This window comes from Capricornis sumatraensis, chromosome 3 (assembly GCF_032405125.1).
Source record: "Capricornis sumatraensis isolate serow.1 chromosome 3, serow.2, whole genome shotgun sequence".
Taxonomy (NCBI): Eukaryota; Metazoa; Chordata; class Mammalia; order Artiodactyla; family Bovidae; genus Capricornis; species Capricornis sumatraensis.
Window position 1 is genome coordinate 117,256,676 of NC_091071.1, and position 17,995 is coordinate 117,274,670.

Below are 17,995 nucleotides of genomic sequence, written 5' to 3' on the forward strand. Positions count from 1 at the left end.
GACCACACTTGGAGATTCCATACAGGGTAACCCAGAACCTCTAGGAGGCCCTGTCCTGGCTTAGATCAGCCTCCACTGGAGCCCACGGCTAGCCAGGGGAGCCAAGTGACACCAGATTCACGGGGGTTGTTGACCCCCTCCCATTAAGAATTTGGGGCTAGTTCTCATTTAATGTTTGTGCTCATAGGTTGTTCCTCATTTTGATTATCCCTCATATTTTAGCTTAAAAAGGCTCATCTTTTTTAAGTGTTTTAAAACCAGGATGGCTTGTTTTTAGAGCTGGTTTGGGATATGTCTCTCTCCATCCTGGCATCAGTGGAAGGCGTGGATGGTACTCAAGAGAAAGGCAAAAGAGAAAGGAGATGGTACTTACTCAAGAGAAAGGAGAAAGGCGGGCGAGTCCGGCCAGGAGGCAGAGCCCTGGACCCTGGACCCACTCTCTAAGCAGCCAGAAAAGAAGATGGCAATGTCTTCCAAATTCTCTCACCCTCCTTCAGCTTCCTCCAGCCCCCAGCTTCAACCCTGGTGACTCTCTGGGCACCGCCACAGCCCTGCCCCTCTCCCTGGAGGACACTGGGTCAGACTCTTCCTCAAGCCTGCGCCATCCAGGCTTCTCCATCGGCCGCTCTGTAGAAGTCAGAGTCAGGGGCATCCCTGACTCGGCCTGTTCTTGAACCTCCCTGGCCCCCACCCCCCATCCCCTGCTGCCAAACTGCTTTACCAGCCGACCTCACCTCTCAGCAGGACAGAAGTAGAGTGTCCTCTGTGCCTGCTCTTGGTCCTTCCTGTGGTCCTCTACCCTGCAGCCAGCAAACCTGATGTGCTTTCCTCGTAACTATGGTAACCACGGCCACCCCTGCTGCCTCCTTGGGCTCCGCTCTCACCACGCTTTCCTTCACTCGGACCTGTTCCACGTTATCAGTTTCCATCTTTCCCGAGGCCTTGACCCAAACAGCTCCTTCTTCCTGGAACCTCACCCTCTGCTCTGACTGTCCACCCCTCCTCCCTGACCCATGCGGGTTACACGACACAGCCTAAGCCTGCCCTCCTTCAAAAGTCACTTCAAGGACGACTTCCCAGGCCCAGACAAGGGAAGGCCCCTGTTGAAATCTTTTCTATGACCCACTGCTTTCCTTTATTACTCCTGTGCTGGTTTGTGATTATACTTTGATTTCCATGTTTTTTTTTTTTTCTTAAGGTCTATCTCTCGCCACCATGAAGGACTCACCAAGGGCCAGGCAGTGAGCAGTTTGCTTGGGGCAAGATGCTCCAAAAATACCTGCTGAGCCACTGAACCAAGGAAATGTTCTTGTCTTCTGGAGATGGGTGGTGGCGTGGGTGAGCAGTGCTTTGCCACAGAATAATACCGAGTGCTTTAAATGCTTATAGTTGCCCAGTTCTTGCTGCATTTGCGTGTATGCACGTGGGTGTGCCCATCCACGTGGGCTTCCCCAGACCCTCGGAATGCGATGAGACAGAAAGAGCAAACATCCGAGGCATCCACTACTGCATGTGGGGCCCCGTGGAGGAAGGCACAGGCGGGATCCTGGTGTTCCATGGAGCGGGAGGGGCACTCTGCTTACCTGGGGCTAGCCTGGCCCCTGGCCCCTAGGACCCCCCTTCCTGCCAGAATTTGGAAGACATCACCATCTTGCTTTCTGGCTGCTCAGAGAACAGATCCTCACCCGATTCTTTGCCACCACTCTGCCCTTGGGTGGGGAAAGGGACAATCAAATCCTTCCCCTTTTCAACTGAGGCATCCTGAGGGAAGGGGAGCCCTCATCCATGTGCCTCCGGGCCCCTGTTCTCAGACAAGCCTGCAGATCACTGTCAAAGACCTGTAGACACAGATATTCTACAGAAAGCCCAGCTGCTCTGACCCCATCCAGGCCTGGAAGGCTGGTCCACCACAGTGACCCTGGGGCTGTGGACACCATCTCGATGGTGCTAAGCCCTCAACCATGTCTCTGTTGCAGGTAGAGGAAAATGCAGCTGATGTCTTCAAGAAGAGGGGGCACCACTGACCATCCTTATTCTGGGAGGGAGTTTAGATCCTGTGAACTTTTAGCTTAAGTGAAAATATAAGATGTTCATATTCTACTATTTCTGAAATTCCTCCTCGAACCATCCTCTGCCCATCGTAGATTCATACAACAAATCCTAAAAAAGAGCTGACTTGATGCCCAGCACCGAGCCCTTGACCTCAGAGAGACAAACATGAAACAGACATGAGAACTGCATCTGAGAGGCTGTTACAGGGAGCCCAAGGAAGGGGCTTGGGAAGTGGCGGGGGCAGTGACGTTGGGAAAGGCACTCCGAGGAGGGTGCAAGAGTGGAGCGACTGGCCAGGAGAGCTTGTGGGGTGAATGGCAGGCAGTGAGGAAGGACTCCCCAAAAGGAAGGACACAGACCAAAGACAGAGCAGGGCTGCGGCTTGCTTTCCAAGCAGAGGTGGCAGCAGTGTCTGGTTTCTCATGGCCTCCAAGTTGCCTCCCCAAGCCCTTGAACTCCCAGGAGCCACCAGCAGATGCTGGTTAGTGGGGGTTGGAGCCGTGTGCCAGGGCGGTGGTGCTGCAGGGCGGGTGCTCCTGGCGCCGAGCCAGGTGGGATGGTTTGCAGCGATGAGGGGCATGGGGAAGGTGCTTAATAGGTGGTTCTTAATTATTATTATTACTTTTTATTAGGAGCTCCGGCTGCCCAGACCATAAGGACGCGTGCCTCTGCCTCCGCTGGAGCTTCATTAGGGAGATGCATTTGGGTGAGACTAATGAGGTTGGCTTGGGGAAAGACCGGAAACAACCCTGGGCACCGCTGGTTGGTGCAGCGGGGTTTCAGCCACACTTGCATTTTTGGCAGCAGGTTGCTGCTCGTTGAGGCTCTTATGCAGGTGTCCTGGCCGCCTCTGGGCTCGGGCTCTGCTACAATTTGTTATGATTATCAGAGCCGTGAGGTGGGCAGGCTGGGTGGAATTAATACCTTCACAATGAGGAAGGTGGCCCTGGCCTCTGGGAGCCTCCCTGGATATTCCAGGTGGAATGCAGGTGGGAACCATGGTGGACCCCAGCCCCATCTTTGAACCTTGCCAGTACTTTCTGTTTCTCCATGGAGCTGAGCCAAAGTGGCCATCACCTAGCCCAGTCCAGCCCATCCAGAGAGAAGAAACTGTCATCCCGAATGTGACTTAAGCAGCTTTGGAAGAAGACCACGACCTTGACTTGAAAACCTATGCTACCTTCACCTCCAGGAAGACCTCCCTGATACACACAGACATTAACATCCATCCCCTCTGTTCTGTCTGGGTACCTACTTGTAGGGTGACTCTTGGCATACTCTAATGTCATTTACTTGTCACATGCCAGTCTCTCTAGCTTGTTGTGAGACCCCAGAGAGCAAGGACTGTCTTGTAATCACCTTCACACCTCCAGCATCCATGACACTTCATGCAAGTACCAAACTTTCAAGACGTTTGTTAGGGAGAGTTGACCTGAGCTGTGAGTGCTCTTGCTCTGGCCCAGCCAGCTGTCCAAGGGCAAGACATAGGGGACAGAGGCAGAAATTCAGAGCGAAAGAAGAGACTGGGGTCGGGCAGACTCATAGAGACCCAAATGAGCACCATGGAGAAAGGTCCTGAAACAGGCCAATTGGTGTCAGAGTCTTCGTCACCAGGAGCCAGCCCACTTATATCCCCTAGATGTGACCTCTGGAATTTCTGTGATTTATCACCGACCAGGAAGGGCAAGGTCCTAAAAAGGCAACTGAAGACAGTGATTCTCGGCCTTGGTGCAAGCCTGCTTGCCCCAGGAAGGCAAAGGGTGTTTCTCAAACCTGCTCTCCTGAACTGAGTTGGAATGAGGGTGAACCTTGGAGTGGCCTTGTGCAGAGATATCCCCACAGTCAGGTACACAAAGATGCCACACAGAGACAGCCCACAGTTTCTCAAACATCTGTTCCACACAAGGATGGGGGCATTAAACCATCCTTTTGGTACCAAAACAAAGACAGGTTATAAAGGTGCGAAATTTTAAATTTCTATTGGCGTATAGTTGCTTGACAATGTCGTGTTAGTTTCTACTGTACAGCAACGTGAGTCAGCCATATGTATCCATGTATCTACTCTTCCTTGGATTTCCTTCCCATTTAGGTCACCACAGAGCTCCCTCTGCTATGCAGTCAGTTCTCATTATTTATCCATTTTATACATAGTGTCAATAGTGTATACATGTCAAGCCCAACCTCCTAATCATCCGGCCTGCTCTCCTCTTTGATGTGCGTATGTTTGCTCTCTACATCTGTGTTCCTATTCAAGTAAGGTGCAAATGTTAACACTATTGTAGACAGACTGTGAAAAACGCAAGCAGTGTCACACTCCTTGCCTCAGCCAGCAGGGCACAGGTGTGCGTTTTTCTCTTCTCCTTTGCCCTTCTGGGGCAGAGGTGGTTGGAAAACCACACAGGAAGGAGGGAGAAAGTCAGAAACTTGGCTGAAGAGGGAGCTGAGGGCCGGTGTGCACAGGGATGCTGGCTCAGAAGTGCCCTGTCCAGCCAGTGGGAGCGAGGCTCTGTCCTCCCCGCCGTGCAGGTTTTGCTGTACACACATTGGTGGGAGGGAGGAAAATGTCATCAAAGTCATTTTGAATAGAGAAGCATAGTCCTCATTTTTCCTCTCCCATGGTGCGACGTTGAAGGAGGTGGACAGAGGGCGATTAGTAAGGCAGCCACTGCAATGGACACAAGGAAGATGGGGAAATAGGGGGATGGGGAAATAGGAATATGTGGAGGATGAATAAGGAGGGAGATACTGGGGAGGGTGAGACAGTTGGAGGTCAGATTCTTACGGCTGGAAGGTTTGTTGATTATCAGGATTGAAAAAGAGCAAGATTGGGATGAATCATATAATTGGGCTACAGGGAGGATGTAGGTACCCTTATAGTGTCAGGAGACCCGAAAGGGTGGGGAAGAGGTGGAGAAGAGAAGTCAGTAACGTGTAGGATGTCCTTATCGTCTTGATAGGAACCCTGGTCTCTGAACACCCTTCAAATGGTGGGATCTGGGGTGGACTGGTGGCCATTCGTGGTCTTCAGTCCCCTACTCCCGCCCCACCACAGCTGGCCAGTAGTGAGGCAGTCCTAATGGGAATAAAGATGGGGGCACTCTCAGGCCTCCAGGAGTGAGTGATGGCAGGGGAGGGGCAGCAGCTGGTCAGGGAGGGGCGAGGGGCGTGCAAATGCCACAGGTGCCTGGCGTCTCCCGCCTTGGGGCCATCGCAGAACCCCCCTCCCCCACCTCAGACCTTGTCTTCCCAGTGACACCTTATTGTGCCCTTAGCCTGGCTCCCTAGTTTTCCTGATCATTTTTTCTTCCAAATCTAAAATTCACCAGCGCTCATTATAGAAAATTAGAAAAAACAGCGCTCACTCCTAAGAAGAAAGAAAATTCCCCCAAAGCCCACCTGCAGGGAGAGTGACTGCTAAGAGCTGGTCTCTTCCCGCCAGAATCTTTTCTTTCTTTTCTCAGTGTGTTTGGTGCAGACCTCAGAGGCCACCAGAGGTCTGTGTTGCTGTTCAGTCGCTCAGTTGTGTCCAACTCTTTGGGACCCTACGGGCTTTGTTCAGATTCACAGCCTTTGAGTTGGTAATGCCATCCAACCATCTCACCCCCCTGAGGTCCCCAGTGTGAGCCTGGAGGAAACAGCCTGTCGCACGCCGTGTTGTAAATCTTCTTCGTGAGGTTCTAAGCCTCCCTGCAGTCCTAGCCAGTGCCCTGTCCTAGGTCTCACATGATGCCAGGGTGGGTGGGAGTGGGGAGGGCTGTGGAGGGGCCTTGGGTCACCTGCTACTGAGTCTGTCCACATGAGTAACCCTGGAGAGAGATGGGGGCTAGGGCTGCGTGTTTAATGCACTGGGATTTAGAGATCCTGGGGAGACTGGAAAATGGCTCTCTATGACCACTGATATCTGGGGCCCTCCCTCGGGCTCTGGGTCCCCTCACCTCCCCTACCCTGCCCAGCCTGGAGAATCTCCCCCTTGTTTAGAGGAAGCTCTTCCCAACCCTCACATCTCCCTGACCCCCCACCACCTCACCCTTCCCTCATGGACTTGGAAGATCACGAAATCCAGAGGCTAAGTCCCTTATAAACAGAATTGAGCTCTTCTTCACTGTGAGGGCAGAAACCTTCCTGGGAAGAGAAGGAGACTATTTGGCAAAGAAAGAGAAAAAGAAAACTCTCGCCATATATAAGACCCAATCCTAAAGCAAGCTGAGCAGTGGGATCCCTACAAACACAGACTTTCCCTACAAAATCAATATTGTAATGTACACGCTCCACGCCTTCTCAGTGTTCCCCTCCACCCTCCACTGTGGGCATTTTCTCACATCATTGGAAAATGTGGTTTTTGATGGTGGCTTCTAAGGTTAATTTAGTCAATGAGCCGGAACCAGGGAGTCCAGCAGGTTAAGGACCCATCATGGATTTGAGCAGAGACTTATAGCAACAACTCTCCTGCATCTCTCTTCCTCAGCCCTTCCCAACCCAGACCCCTTCCCTGCAGCCATTCCCTTGCTCAAGAAGCTACCATCACTCCCTACTTCTATCACATCAAGGGTGAACTCTGGCTTCAAACCTCTGCATACCTGGCAGGCTCCTTCTCTTCTCTGCCAGCTCCTGCTGTGTCTGCCCTCCTCGCTCTAGGGCACCAGTCTCCTGAAATCTCTCCCCCAAACCCCACCCTGCTCTTACTTGGCCAACTAGCCCCCACTTCCTCCGAGCAGCCTCTGCTGTGCTCTCCAGGCAGTCTCACCTCCTTCTCTGCAAATTGCTGCCACTCTTGGAGAAAAGGCTGAATTCCCTGGGAGACAGAACCCCTCCTCCCCCTGAGCTTTGAGGCCAGGTCCCTCAGAGCTGAGTGGGTTGGGGTCTCATGAAGGGGTCCATGAAAAGAGCATCTCTCAAGGAAGGGCCATGACCACTGCTGGCCTGCAGGTGGCCTGACTCTGGTTAGGACTGTTTTGCTGACCAGTGCCAGTCCAGAGCCAGGCTCAAGCCCCACCTGGGAATGGAGGAGAAAGGGAGACAGGGAGCCCAGCAGCTCCCGGTGGGAGCATCGCATATCCACCAGTATGGGGGCCACAGGGCTTCCCCACTTCACTCAGACCATCATCCCAAAGCCCCCAACCTATTTCCCGCTCTTCTTGCTTCTTCTGCACCTCACAGATGAGAGAAAAATGAGGCCGGGTAGGAAAAGTGACTGGTCCCAGGTCACAGAGGACCCTAGCCTGAGAGGCTCCATCCTCTGACGAGGCCCCTGGCCCTGCCGGAGTCATTCAACCGGGGAAGGTTAAAGGCACTGGTGACCTGGACACAGAACTTCAGAAGTTCTGGAATTTGACACCAGTGGTCAAGGGCAAAACAGAACCCCAGGGCCAAGTCAGAGAGAATGGAGGATTCACAGGGGGCTTCCTTAAAGAGGAGGTACATTTACTTAAAAATAGTACAGTTTACTTAATCCATATTTGTTGGGGTTCCCAAGACCATGCTCAAGTAGAGAATTCACTAGGAGGATCAGCATGGAGTTTTACCCGTGGCTAAGATTTTTGTCCTTTTTTGTTTTTGTTTGCTTGTTTGTTTGTTTTAAAGAAAAAGGAAAGAGACCAAATCGGCATGGAGTAAAGATGTCTGGGGTGAAGTCCATAGGAAACCAGGTTCAAGCTTCCTGGAGCTTCTGGGTGGAATCACACAGGACACACTGAATTCCCCCTAACGTGACATCACTTGTGAAATACTGTCCACAGAAAAGCTCCTTAGGGACTCAGTGTGGAGGGGTTTATTGGGGTTGGGTACAGAGAAATCTGTATGCAGGTCAGGAAGCAACAGTTAGAACTGGACATGGAACAACAGACTGGTTTCAAATAGGAAAAGGAGCACGTCAAGGTATTATCACCCTATTTATTTAACTTATATGCAGTGTATGTCATGAGAAACACTGGGCTGGAGGAAGCACAAACTGGAATCAAGATTGCCGGGAGAAATATCAATAACCTCAGATATGCAGATGACACCACCCTTATGCCAGAAAGTGAAGGAGAACTAAACAGCTTCTTGATGAAAGTGAAAGTGGAGAGTGAAAAAGTTGGCTTAAAGCTCAGCATTCAGAAAACTAAGATCATGGCATCCAGCCCCATCACTTCATGGGAAATAGATGGGGAAACAGTGGAAACAGTGGCTGACTTTATTTTTCTGGGCTCCAAAATCACTGCAGATGGTGATTGCAGGCATGAAATTAAGACACTTACTCCTTGGAAGGAAAGTTATGACCAACCTAAACAGCATATTAAAAAGCAGAGACATTACTTTGCCAACAAAGGTCCATCCAGTCAAGGCTATGGTTTTTCCTGTGGTCATGTATGGATGTGAGAGTTGGACTGTGAAGAAGGCTGAGCGCTGAAGAATTGATGCTTTTGAACTAGGTGTTGGAGAAGACTCTTGAGAGATCCTTGGATTGCAAGGAGATCCAACCAGTCCATTCTAAAGGAGATCAGTCCTGGGTGTTCATTGGAAGGACTGATGTTGAAGCTGAAACTCCAATACTTTGGCCACCTGATGCGAAGAGCTGACTCATTGGAAGAGCCCGTGATGCTGGGAGGATTGGAGGCAGGAGGAGAAGGGGACGACAGAGGATGAGATGGTTGGATGGCATCACCAGCTCAATGGACATGGGTTTGGGTGGACTCTGGGAGTTGGTGATGGACAGGGAAGCCTGGCATGCTGCGGTTCATGGGGTTGCAAAGCGTCAGACACGACTGAGCGACTGAACTGAACTGAACGTAGGTATCTCTGCCAGACACAAATCCAAACGTCAGACTCCCCGCAAAGGGGGAGCAAAAATTTAGCATAAAACACATTGTTGTGCAGACAGTCTGGGCCCAGGGAGCCACTCTCTCGATTGAGGGGATGGTGGGAATCTGCCAGGTCACAGACTTTCAGCAATTGCTCTCGACTCTTATGCTATCAGATGATTTGCCGTTAGACAAAGAGCAAACCTCTACACAAGGCTCACTTGCCTTCTGCTTCTCCTGCCTCGATGGCCCCTCTGTTTAGGTCTTCTTCACTGGTTCCTGACCTTTCAATAATCAGGGCCCCAGCTCAGCCTCCCTCTCTCCTCTCCTGTCCCTCTCACATTTCCTGGGGGCTTTAAATCCTGTCCACCCTGCAGGCGACCCTCTCCATTCAGCCCTCTCTGCATCCAGGTGTCAGATAGGCATCTGGAACCTCAGGTGACTGTCACCATGCCCCCTGTGTCTTCCACCCCCAGATTCCATCTCCATCTATGGGATCGTCACCCACCCAGACATCAAGACATACAAGGAGGTCTCCCTGGCCTGTCCCTCCTTCCCCGAATCAGCACCACTCACGAGACCTCTCTCTGTTACCTCAAGGTGCACCCTTGTCTGCCACTCGTGAGTCCCTCACCCCAGCCCCAGCCACTTCCTCAGCAGGAGCAGAGGCTATAGTGACCTTCCTGGACCATCCTCTCCCATCCTCTTCGAGACCACTGTCCACACTGTGGAATCAAGGGGAGCTCCTAACTTAAAAAAATTTTTTTTAATTAGTATTATTATTTTTGGCTGTGCCTCATGGCTGGTGCTAAGTCCCCTGAACAGAGGTTGAACCTGGACCCTCAGCAGTGAAAGTGTGGAGTCCTAACCACTGGCCCGCCAGGGTATTCCCTGGAGGGATCTCTTTAAAGTGTGCATCTTGTATCCTTGCCATGGTCATGGGGCTCAGCAAAATCTGGTCCTGCCTGCCCCTCTTCACTGGCCCCCTCCCTCCGGTTCAGCCAGCTGTGCCTTCTTCCACCAGCACCAAGCTCATTCATCCCAGCACCTCCGCATTTGCCTCCTCTCCCAGTTCTTCACACCCGAGCGTGACAGCAGGGTGATCATCCAATGGGAGGCCGTGGCTGATGGGTCAGAAACTAGCAGGACAGACACAGGGGAGGGAAGATGGGTGTGAATGTGGAGGGGAGCAGCAGGAACGCAGAGTCCGACAGACTGAGCTGGAGCCCAAGAGGAAGGACCGGGCCCCCAGCTCATCTGTCCCCACCTGGACTCCACCTGGAGTCCCCATCATCCACCTTTGATGATGGAGTGACATGCAGGAGACGCTGGAGCCTTCTTCATGGAGCTAAGCACACAGCCAGCCCAGGAGTCGAGAAGACTCAAGGGCGGTCTGGCAGGTGCTGGGGGAGCTGTGTTCCCCACTGCACCCCCGCCGGCATCATCTCTGTCCGCTCCAGACCAGCAGCGCCCCAGGACCACCGTGGACAGCACTCAGGCCTGCACCATCTTCCTAGCATCACAGGGATGTGGCTGCTACCCCCTTCCACTTTCACATTGCCTCTCAGGGCCAGGCTTAACCCGAGCCACCCAGGGGAGGGAGTCCGGGGAACTGCATTTCATCTTAGCTGAGATGACCGCAGACAGATTCATCACATCAGCCCAGAGCCTGACCCTATGCTGGGTCTACAGCGGGGCTGTGGGCACTGGTCCCGCCTCCAGGGAATCCCTCATCCTTGGGAAGAAGGACAAGTCAAACATAATGTATTGCACACCTCGAGAAGAGTGGGCAAGACAATGGGGAGCCTGGACTGGTCCCCGGGGGGGACATCTGGGCTGGATGTAGGAACGTGAAGGGAGGCTGACCCTGCAGGCTGGGGTGCTAGGGGAGGGGCCCACCAGAGTCAGCGCCCAGGACAGTCACTTCTCTATGTTGACTTCAACAGGGCAGACTTTGGGTAATTTTAGCCAAGGAGGATGCCTGTGGTAGCCCGGCTCCAGGGGTGACCTTGACTCTGCAGAACCGCACATTCCATCTGGAAAATGGGGTTGTTGACAGAATTCAGGACAACACTGGTACAGGAAACACACTATGCCCCGCTCTCCAACTCAGGGCTGGTGCACTGGGATGACCCAGAAAGATGGATGGGGAGGAAGGTGGGAGCGGGGTTCAGGATGAGAAACACATGTAAACCCATGGCTGATTCATGTCAATGCATGGCAGAAACCACTACAATATTGTAAAGTAATTAGCCTCCAATTAAAATAAAACAAAACACAAAGTTAGCTCTTCCTAAAACTGATGTTGTTGGATCCTGAAAAGTTTAAGAGGATGAGAAGACTTCCTGTGTTCCCAGTCATCGCAGATTCCCTTGAACATGGGAACTGCCTTAATGCAGAGGGCCTTTCTTCTGGGGTCTCCCAGGACCCCACTCAGCCCTGCCCGCACTTCCTCATCCCCAGGAGGGCCTGCAGCCGCCCTGCCATCTGCTGTGATTTATAGAAAAGGGGCCGTGATTAATCAGCCAGTCAGCGCCAAGTGCAGCCGTGTTCTTTCATTTCCCTGCCCCCTGACCCTCAGCACAGTCCCAGGCAGTGCCGGGCAAGTGTATTAATCATGTACTTTAAAAATATTTAAAGGAGGCGCTGAGCCCGGAGCAGAGTCTCCTTTAATGGACTCGTTTTCAGTGGAGGGTGAGTATGCTAATTAGGAGATAAAACAAACCGGCTGTTTGAAATGCAAATGAGCCTGCGGAGGCACTCCCGGTGCCTTCCTCCTGAGCCGCCGCTTTGGAAGCTAAATCTTACTTCTCCAGCCACTTCCTGCCATCGATTTTTAACCAAAAAAGATAGTGGCTAATTCTGAAACTGAGAGGCGCTGGGTCGTGCTTTCTCCCGCTCTTCTTCTTTTATTAGGAATGAGGACAAAATTCCCCCACACCCATGTGTGTGGACAAACCCAAGGCTCTGCCCCCCTGCAGATCCCCACCCCAGCCCCCTCAGGCCCTTTCTCCCCTCTCCCTCCGTCTCTACCTGGGTACGGGTTTCCCAACATCTTTCCTCTGCCTTCCTGCCCAGTTAAACCCTCTGCATCCTGCAAGCTGTTGGCGGGAGCCTCTGAGATGCATGGGAATGCTTCCCAGACTCTAGCCTTTCCGGCAACCTCCACCAGCTCCTCCTGCCCACCACCAAGTCGAAACCTCGCTGGTTTCCCCAAACCCTCTCCACCCCAAAGGGCATGACATGCTGTGCCCCTGCTGCCTCCTCCAGCTCCTGCTCATCCACAGGATTCAAGGTGAGCATCACCTCCTCTGGGAAGCACTCTCAGGTCTCCTCCTGTACCTGTGAGATCCCCTTGGCATAGCAGAAGACCTCTATGTCCCTGTATTTGTCATCCCCCGGGACCCAGGTTTCCCTGGTGCAGGAGCTGCTTTCTTCCTCACTGTTCCCCATGCCTGCTGGCCCATAGCTGGCATTTGTGTCTTAGTTGCTCAGTTGTGTCTGACTCTTTGTGACCCCATGAACTGTAGCCCACCAGTCTCCTCTGTCCATAGAATTCTCCAGGCAAGGATACTGGAGTGGATAGCCATTCCCTTCTCCAGGGGATCTTCCCGACCCAGGGATCCATCCCAGGTCTCCCGCACTGCAGGCAGATTCTTCACCATTTAAGCCACCAGAGAAGCCCATTAGTAAATCCTACTGAGCTAGGTCGACTTCAGGGGAGGCCCACCAGCTTCCTCTACCCAGTGACAGGCATCCTGCTAACCCAGAAATGACCACCTGCTATAACACAGGTCTTGGAGAAGCAGAGAGGTGCATTCATCCAGGGGATGCAAAAATCCACCTCTCTGAAGACACAGTGTCTCACCTGCAGAGATCTGCTCCAAGTTCACCCCTGTCAATCAGGAAAGTCCCAGGACCTGCTTCTCTTCTAGATGTCAAGATCGAGTCTGCACTCCTAGGCATGGTCCAGACACTGCCCTGCTCTGCCTCTCAATGGGTACAGGGAAAGAGCCCCCCTTGCCCAATCCTATGTGGGCAGCCCTGCTCATCTCCTTCCCACCCACCGGGTCTCTCCAACATGGCTGAATCCCAGCTGCTCCAAGTCTGGCCTGCACCTTCCCTGGGCACAACTGAACCGGTACTCAATAAGACTACTAGGGGAAATTCCCTGGTGGTCCAGTGGTTAGGACCCCACAGTCTCACTCACAAGGGACTGGGTTCAGTCCCTGGTTGGGGAACTAAGATCCTGCATGCCCTGCAATGCAACAACAACCAGCCCCAGTCTCTCTTCGGCCCCCGCTGTCCAGTCCAGCGCATCTCACTCCTCCCAACTCCTGATCAGGCTGTGTCTCAGGCTGGATGGTCTGCGAGCAGATGCTGAGCAGAAGTCAAGGTACAAAAGTTTATGAGGGAGTCTCATTAATGGAAGCAGAGGGAAGAAGTGGTTGTGGGGAGAAGCCCTAGACAGTGATGCCCACCCCAAAGGACCTATGCCCTGCCTGGCCTGTGGGCACTACAGCAAAATGTGTCCATCCCAAGAGACCTGCCCTGGGGGACAGTCAGGGCTGAGGCCACCCCCTGTTAGTGTGACTTCCGCTTGAAAGCTAACAGCTGTAGGATGAAGGCTAAACACAGCTTCTAGGTGGACAGCTCCAAGGGGCTCTGAGCGGTCTTAGGCTGAGTTCCCCAGAACTTATGCAGAGAGGGGGAGGTAGCCAGGGGCGGGGGAGGTATGGAGAAGGAGGGCCACTGCCAAATGCTTCTGAAGTCAGCCACCCCACGGGCACTGGCACTGGAGTCTGAGCCTCCTGAAGGGCATCAAAGGAGGTCTCTCAGCCCCACTGCCTGGGGATGCAGGAGGCAGATTCATCGAGCCACAGTGGTTCTGTGGATGTTCACCTCCCTCACACTTCCAGGGGTTCAGACTTGGTGCCAAATAGTTTCTGCCAACCCCCACCACACACACATACCCTATGTGGACCACAGGCAAAGCACTGTCCAGCTGTACCTGTGTCAACGTGACTGAAGCAGCAAGGTGCTGGGCAGGCGGCGGAAGAGATGGGAGACAGCAAGCTGATGAGGAGCGGGGGCAGTAGAGCTTGTCTGGGGACCCTAGCAAACTTAAGGGGCTTGTATACACATCCGGGAGGAGAAGTCCCATCAGAATGTCTACTCAAGCATCTGTAGCTCGGGAGATGCCGGGCTGCAGACATAAACATAGGACCACATGAAAAGCCATTGGATAGGATGAGCTCACCTACAGAGAGAAAAGAGAATATGTATTTGAACTGAGCCGTAAAGGCTGGCTCAGACCATAAGGAGTCTGCCTGCAATGCTGGAGACCCTGGTTCGATCCTTGGGTTGGGAAGATTCCCCTAGAGAAGGGAATGGCTATCCACTCCAGTATTCTTGCCTGGAGAATTCCAAGGACAGAGGAGCCTGGCGGGTTACAGTCCATGGGAACACCAACAGTCAGACACGACTGAGCTACTAACGCACTTAACACGGTTAAGAGATGAAGAAGAAGAAGCCAAGGAAACCAGGAGGCTTGGCAAGGGCAGGACAGCTGGGAGAGCAACAGTCCTGCTGTCAGGGTACAGAGGGAGGCCGATTTCTGGTGGGGGGAAGACAGGATTCCCTTAGGCTTCAGCCAGAGCACAGGATCTGGCCAGCCAGTGGGTGTATTTGGTGGTGGGAGGGCAATTTTCCTCTGATGCTCTTTCCTGGCTCTTTTCTGGGTGTAATAAGAGGCAGAGAGTTGGGAAAAATTCTAAAGAGGCTGCTAGGGGGCTGAAGAAATAGTAAAAATGAGAAAGTCTCATATCCTGGGATATGGTGGGAGGTGGATGCTGCAGGTTCTCTTTCACTAGCCTTGCATGAGTGTATATGTGAGTGTATATGTGTGTGCACGTGTATGTACAAGTGTACGTATACCCCAGGGTTCCTCACCCAGAGCTTAGAAGACTATTCCCAGGTTGGAGTCAGGAGGCTGGTGGGATGTTATGATGCGGCTCAGGGTGCAGTTTGCTCCATAGAGAGAGTCTGGGGTCACGTCTGATCCTGGCTCTGCTTCTAACCTAGAAAGTCACTTTCAGCCTGTGGTGCCTCTGTTTCTTCACCTGTAGAAGTATGTGCTGGGCTCCTGGAGTCTGGCTCCACCTTGCAGGTCTAGGAGATCACTCATAAGCTGCATGAACAAGGTGGTCCTACACTGTCCTGGCTGTGCTCATAGATGGTGTTAATTGCACTTGCACAGAAGCTGCTCCCATCCTCGGAGCAGTTTCCAGAAAAGACAGAACCCAAGAGGTTTGGGGAGGACTGTGGCTGCAAAACTGCAACCAACAGGAACTGGAAGAAAGGCACCACCTAGAGCAGAGGGGAGAGGCTCTTGGGACAGAGGGGCGTGGCTCTCGGGAATTCCTGGGGAGGACCTCTTCCAGTTCTGGAAGGCAGTGTAGCCACCAGCTAACATCTCAGTCTCTGTGGATGGATTTACAGTTGGCCCTGGTGGCTGAGCGGTTTGTCTGATTAAATTCAATATCAGAAAAGAACAGTGTCAGCCTGCACACTGCATCTGCCCCCCTGCTGCTCACAACTCTGGTGGGGTGACTGTCCCGGCGCTGTTATGTCCTCAACACAGTACTAGGTACAAAGGGGTCGGGTGCTCATTTGCCGGACAAATGCAGGGTACGTGGAGGGGTGACTGGTGTAATCCTCTGCTTTGTCTCGTTCCCCTCTGTCTCTCCTTCTCTGGTCTTTTCCAGCACTTCCCGCCCTGTCCCTCTGATAAATAGCCAGACCCCTCGTGCAGAGGAGGGCCATTTGGGGGGCACTGCAGGGAGCTGTGTAGGGCCTTGTTCTGCCTGACATCTTTATTAATAGCTCAGCCCAAAAGATAAACAGCTTGTTAATTAAATTTGCAGATGTTGCTAAATTGGGAGGTGTTTTGATTGTTCAGTCCCAGGAAGATAGAATGGTCCTACATCGGGCCTCGGAAGGGTCAGCCTGGGCTGGGCCAGGACACGGGCGATTAGACCATGTGGTCACGGGAAAAATCATGGCCAGCTTTACTGCCCACTTGCAAGGCAGGGCAGGAGCCAGGAACAGGGGGCCTGAGTGCCAGCTACTCACACCCTGGGGACCTGGAGCAAGTTTCTCCCGTTCTCCAGGGCACAATTTGCTCTTCCCTGTAGGATGGGTCCCCTCTCAGCCGTGGCCCGGGCCGAGCAAGGGAGAGGCCCCATTTTTCAGTTCAGGGGCTTGTCAGCACCCAGTGCCTCAGCACAAAGCTTCCCCAGAGTCTCTGGTGGCTGAAATATACAGTTAAATATGGTAAAATAATATGTTTTATATTATGTGACTTTTACCACAATAAAAGAAGACATTTTGAAAAAGATTTTTAAAAATAAAAATTAAAAAAAAAGAAAGCCTCTGTTGGGAAGTGGGGGGCAGTCATGAGACCTGGATCTTGGTGTGAACCCCAGGGATCTGGTAGGTTTGTGGAGGGCTGGAAACTCAGGTCTTAGCTGTTTATAGGGGTGTGGAGGTCTAGAGGTCTGTGGGTCTAGGAGACCAGGGTGTCTGGGAGTCTGATGGTTCTGAGGAATCTGGGGTCTCAGGTGTCCAGAAGGGTCTGCAGATGAAGGAGAGTTTGTAGGGGTCTGTAGAGTCTGGCGAGCTGAGGGTCTGAGAAGTTAGTAGAGTCTGAGAAATTAGTAGCGTCTGAGGATTGGGTCTGGGAAAGCTGAAGGTCTGGGCTCCTGGGGAATCTGGGTCTGAGGATTTAGGGGGGAGCTGGAAGATATGGAGGCTTGGGCTGTTTGAGGGTCAGAGTCTTCGGGTCTGGGATTCTGGGATTGTTTGAGATTTGGGAAAATAGCATCTGGGGAGTTGCTGAATCTGGGGGTTCCAGAATTTAGGGATGGGGAGTTTTGGGAAAGAAGGATCCTGGGATCTGGGATCTGGGGTCTATGGTCTCAGATAATCTTGGGGGTCTGAGAAACCTGAGGTTCTAGGAGGGTTTGAAAGGGTAGGTTCTGAAAAGGAGGGAGTTGAAAGCAGAATGTAGCACAATACCGCCACCTAGTGTGCCTCCCTTCGCATTACAGTCACCGAGGACAGAGTGTGGCACAGGATCAGAGCTTGTTCCTCGCTCGTGGCCATCTCCGGGCCTGGAACTCCCCCCACCACCCAGATGCTCAGCGCTCTGCATGGAGGGAGAGAATGAGCGTGTGTCCCTCTGGTTCACCGCTGCACCTCCACTGCCTGAAACAGCATTTGGCACGCAGTGGGTGTGCAATGCATGTTTATTGAACCAGAAAGCTGGCGTTTTCAAAGCAATTCATCTAACAAGGGCTCACTACCCCTGCATGTGCCCATGCAAACACCCCTTGCTTTGAAGTCAGGCCATGAACCTGCTTGAATTGGACAGGATCTTGGAGACGTTATGCTAAGATTCCACACTGAGTAAGGTCTGCCCACTTCCACACCCCCAGGGTTTCACCTGCACCTGACCTCAGAGTCTGAGCTCACATGACAGTCTTAGTTTCAGCGCCGCTTCCCAAGCTCCTGGGCTGTGCAGGTCCTGGGTCTATGTTCTGTCTCGGCCACAGGAGGAGAGGGGACAAGCTAGCAGGAACTGACCTGCAGTGTGGAGCAGGGGATGACAAGGTCACACTTAAGGGGAGCAAGTGGATCAGAAGGGAGGGGGTGGGGCTTGGGCAAGTCTAGGGAGAGGAGAGAATGTGCGATCCAGAGAAGTTGGATTGATGGAACAGCAGGAGCAAAGACTTGCCTGGAGTTACCGCCAAGCAGCATGGTGGTGGGGGTGGGGGTGGTTGGAAAGGCTGGTGTGAGCTGGGAAGAGGATAGGGGCTGCAGAAAAGGCTGAAGGGAAGGGGGGCGGGGGTAGGGGGTGGGTAGGGGGAAGGTGAGGAAGAGGATGGCTGGGAGACAGTGGGATGGGACATGGTGGGAGATTTCCTTTAATAATCATAGTAATAACATATTTGTAACTTATTTTATTGAAGTATAGTTGATTTACAATGTTGTGTTGATTTATGCTAGAAACAATGATTCAGATGTGTGTGTGTGTGTGTGTGTGTGTGTGTGTGTGTGTGTGGTGTGTTTAGTCACTCAGTTGTGACCAACTTTGCAACCCC

The 17,995-nt window shown here is 52.6% G+C and overlaps 1 pseudogene; it reads left to right on the top strand.

Annotated features, from left to right (window-relative positions):
- The first annotated feature begins 1,417 nt into the window (after positions 1–1,417).
- LOC138076300 (ubiquitin-conjugating enzyme E2 N-like) overlaps positions 1,418–17,995 on the top strand; it is a 93,466-nt pseudogene continuing 76,888 nt past the window's right edge.